A 4,529-nucleotide genomic window follows, 5' to 3' on the forward strand; every position below is an offset into this window, starting at 1 on the left:
TATTGTAGAAAAAGAGAAAAAATTATTTTCTTTAAATAACTTTCTTTAAATAACTTTAAATAACAACTTTCACACTTAGCAAAGGCAGTAGGTAACCTCTAATAAGCTTTATAGCTTACCAAGTTATTTCACATAAAGTGACTCGTATTATTACATAAGCGTTATATCCATTTTACTGATTAAAAACTTTGGCTCAAACATGCTAAATGATTTGCCCAAAAATAAATCACAGAAGTCATAAATCACAGACTGAAATTCAAATTCCAATATCTGTACTTTTTTTTTTTTCATTTAAGACAAGGAATATTTTATTCAAACCCAACAGAGAAATGGACAGTTTGGGTCTGTATCAAGGCATCATGTTTTAAAGTATAGACTAGTAGTTATATATGACAGTATACACTGCTACATACAAAGTAACTGATTAGATCACAACTTTTCAATGTTTAAAACAGAATAAGCTTCCCTGTAAAAGCAGCACCTTTGTGATTCTAACTTTAGTATTCCTCTCCTTTTTTCCTCATCCTCTCCTTCAACAGAATCTATACCAATCTCCTCATAATCCTTGTCAAGGGCAACCATGTCCTCACAGGCTTCAGAAAACTCCTCTTCCTCCATGCCCTCCCCCACATACCAGTGAACAAAGGCACATTTGGCCTATATCAGGTCAAACCTGTAGTCCAGGCGAGTCCAGGCCTTAGCAATAGCTGTGGTGTTGCTCAGCACCACCATTGTACTTTGGCTCGGTCTCCACCAAGTACTACAGTGGGAGGCTAGTAATTAATGCCATCTTTGAAGACAGTGGGGCACTAGTCCACAAACTGGATAGTACACTCGGTCTTGATGGTGGCAATGGCAGTATTGACATCTTTGGGAACCACGTAACCCATGGTACAAGAGACAGCAAGCCATGTATTTACAGTGGTGAGGGTCACATTTCACCATGTGTGATATGTGCTTAAAGCATGCACTGGTGATCTCTGCTACAGAAAGCTATTCATGGTAGTCTTTCTCAGCAGAGATGACAGGGTCATATGTGGCCAGAGGGGAGTGGATGCAGGGATAGGGCACCAGGCTGGTCTGGAATTCTGTCACATCAATATTCGGGCACCATTAAATCTCAGGGAAACAGTGATGGAGGATACAATGCGACTAATCAATCTATTCAGGTTAGCATAGGTTGGTGCTCAATATAAAAAAGTTCCTATGACAGATGTCATAGATGGCCTCATTTTCAACCATGAATGCAGAGTGCTTCAGGGTAGTGAGGGTGGTGAGGCTGGATTAGTAGTGCTCAACTACAGCTGTGGAAATCTGAGGGGCTGGGTAAATGGAGAACTCCAGCATGGACTTCCTGTCATAATCAACAGAGAGATATTCCATGAGCAGGGATGTGAACCCAGAACCAGTTCTCCCACCAAAGCTATGGAAAACCAAGAAGCCCTGAAGACCTGTACACTGGTCAGCCAGCTTCCGAATGTGGTCCAAGACAAGGTCAATCAATGATCTCCTTGCCAATGGACAAGTACCTACAAGCAAAGTTATGGGCAGCATCTTCCTTGCCTGTGGTAAGCTGCTCAGGGTAGAAGAGCTGGCAGTAGGTGCCAGCACAAACTTCATGAATGACTGTGGGTTCCAGGTCTACAAACACTGCCCTGGGCACATGCTTGCCAGTGCCTGTATCACTGAAGAGGGTACTGAAGGAGTCATCACCCCTTACCGCCAATGGTCTTATCACTTGGCATCTGGCTATCAGCCTGGATGCCATGCTGTAGGCAGCAGAGCTCCCAGCAGGCATTGCCACTCTGAACACCAGCTTGGCCAACATAGATGGAGATGCACTTACACATGGTTGCTGCTTTATGGCTGCCAAGCAGATAGCTGAGAGGAAGAGAAGAGACTGCTGCTTCTTATAGCGTGGCTCTTAGGCAGTCGATGTAAGAGAACCTGCCTATCTGTACTTTTTTCTAACAGTGTTATAAATTATAGTCATTATGTTTTAAATTATCTTAGATATTATACATCTTTTGGCTAAATGTTTTGCCCTTTTACCTACCTCTCCATATTTCTCCACACCTCCCAGCTTCTGGTAACCACTTTTCTACTCTGTTTATATTAGCTTGAAGTTTGTTTGCTTATTTATTTCACAGATAAGTGATACCATAAACTATCTGTCTTTCTCTGTCAGGCTCATTTCATTTAGCAAGGAGCCCTCAAGATTCATGTTGTCGTCAATGGCAGGATTTCCTTCTTTCTCATCGCTGAATAATATTTCATTGTGTGTATATAGATATAGGGACAGATGTTGGATAGATATAAGTATTGATACAGATGATATAAATGATATAGATATAGAGATAGAAATAGAGATAGACATCCTGTTATCTTCTTTATCTATTTATCTGCTGATGGACACTAAAAAAACAAACAAACAAACCAAAAAAAAAAAAAAAAAACACTGAGTGTGCTACAGAAGAACTACTGACCTGGCCAGAACTGCAAGCAGGTTAGGATTCCTAATGCATATCATGTATATGATGTCCAGAACCCTTACTTTAAAATTTATATCAAAACTTGCTTCTGAGGGGTAAAAAAAATGGTGTAGATGATAGAGGCTTTGTTCATCCCTCTTGAGGCCACATCAAAGTTGTGATAGAAACATGGAGCAAACAATAAGCAAAGTCACCTGGGATCTAGGTGAATAGAAACACAACTAGGGAGAGAAATAAAAAGTCACCCTGCAACGGAAGAAGGTAGGGAGAGGTGAAGACATGAAGCTGCCCAGTATTGAGCGGCTGAGTGGGACAGAGGCAGCGGCAGCCAGAAGCTGCAGATGCCACTTAGAGGGGCCATGTCCACAAGTGGACTTTAGCAGTGACAGGCATGCTTGCTCTGAGCACCAGTGCCTGGTCGGCTACACGGGGGGCAGCAGGAACTTACAGGGGGACGCCTCGTTGTCAGAGTGAGGGCCAGAGGCAAGGCTTGCTCCCAGGCAGAAGTGCTGGCAGTATCCATTGTTCTTCTGTTGAGCCCTCCCCACTCCCAGTGTTCAGACTCAGCACCCTGATAGCTGAGACATTTAACTGGATAATAGAAGTCAATCTGCCCAGAAGACTCCCTGAAACTCTACTTCCCCCAACTCATGGCCCCACCTAAGCCACATCTAGTTGTGTCCTCTGCGAATCTGGTGCTCCTTCCTGAGCAGAGCCAAGACTCACACTGGTGGCAGCTAACCTCGGTTTCTGGCATGGCCTCTTGAGGCAACTATAAGCACAGCATCTGTGGATTGCTTGCTGAATCTTAACAGATGGCCCCGGAGGGGCAGAGGCTTGGGCTAAATTTGGCCTGCAGCTGAACCCCTCTCAGGACTATACAAAGCCACACTAATTAGACTGGGAGACTTAGGAGATTCGCTTAGTACATAGAAACAGACACAGAAAGGCAGCCAAAATGGGAAGACAACGAAGCAGAAGCCATATGAGAGAACAGAACAGAAATCCAGGAATAATGGAGTCAAGAAATCTACCAGATACAGAGTTCAAAACACTGGTTATAAAGATACTCAAGAACTTAGGGAAATTGTAAATGAACTCAGTGAGAACTTTAACAAAGAGATTAAAAAAAAAAAAAAAACATAAAAATGGAAATGGAAATTATAAAAGGAACCAGTCAGAAATGAAGAACACATTATCTAAGATGAAGAGTATATTAGAGTGAATAAACAGAGTGGATAAAGAAGAGGATTGAACCACCAATATAGAGTATGAGGAAGCCAAGAACACTCAATCAAAATGGCAAGAAAAAAGAAGCCAAGACTATAAAAATTTAAGGAGCCTATGGGACACAATTAAATGTAAAAATATTCATGTCATATGGGTACCTGAAAGAAAACAAGAAGCTGAAGAGCTATTTGAAGAAATAATGATAGAAAACTTCCCTAACCTGGTGAAGGAAATAGACGTACAACCCCAGGAAGTTCAGAGGGTCCCAAAAAAGATGAACCCAAAGAGGCCCACACCAAGACACATCATAATTAAAATGACAAAGGTTAAATACGAAGAGAGAATCTTAAAAGCAGCAAGAGAAAAGCAGTTAGTTACCTACAAAGGAGCACCCATAAGACTTGCAGCTGATTTCTCAAAAGAAACTATGCAAGACAGAAGGACTTGGCACAAAATATTTAACATGATAAAAACCCAGGATCTAAAACTAAGAATATTTTATCCAGCAAAGCTATCATTTAGAGTCGAAGGACAGATAAGAGCTTCCCAGACAAAAATAAGCTAAAGGAATTTATCAACACCAAGCCAGTGTTATAGAAAATGTTGGAGGGACTTCTTTAAGAAGAAAAAAACATGTATCAAAAACAGGAATAAAGAATGGTAATAACTACATTCCTATCTACAAGTACCTCAAATGGAAAAGAATTAAGTGCTCCAACCAAAAGATAGAGTGGATGAATGGATAAGAAAACAAGACCTCTCCATATGTTGCCTATAAGAGACTCACTTCAGATTAAAAGATACACA

The 4,529-nt window shown here is 41.3% G+C and overlaps 1 pseudogene; it reads right to left on the bottom strand.

The window, feature by feature from the left end:
- Positions 1–429: 429 nt before the first annotated feature.
- LOC105304765 lies at positions 430–1,850 on the bottom strand (annotated as a pseudogene).
- Between the last annotated feature and the right edge of the window lie 2,679 nt (positions 1,851–4,529).

This window comes from Pteropus vampyrus, unplaced genomic scaffold (assembly GCF_000151845.1).
Source record: "Pteropus vampyrus isolate Shadow unplaced genomic scaffold, Pvam_2.0 Scaffold11, whole genome shotgun sequence".
In the NCBI taxonomy this organism is placed as follows: domain Eukaryota; kingdom Metazoa; phylum Chordata; class Mammalia; order Chiroptera; family Pteropodidae; genus Pteropus; species Pteropus vampyrus.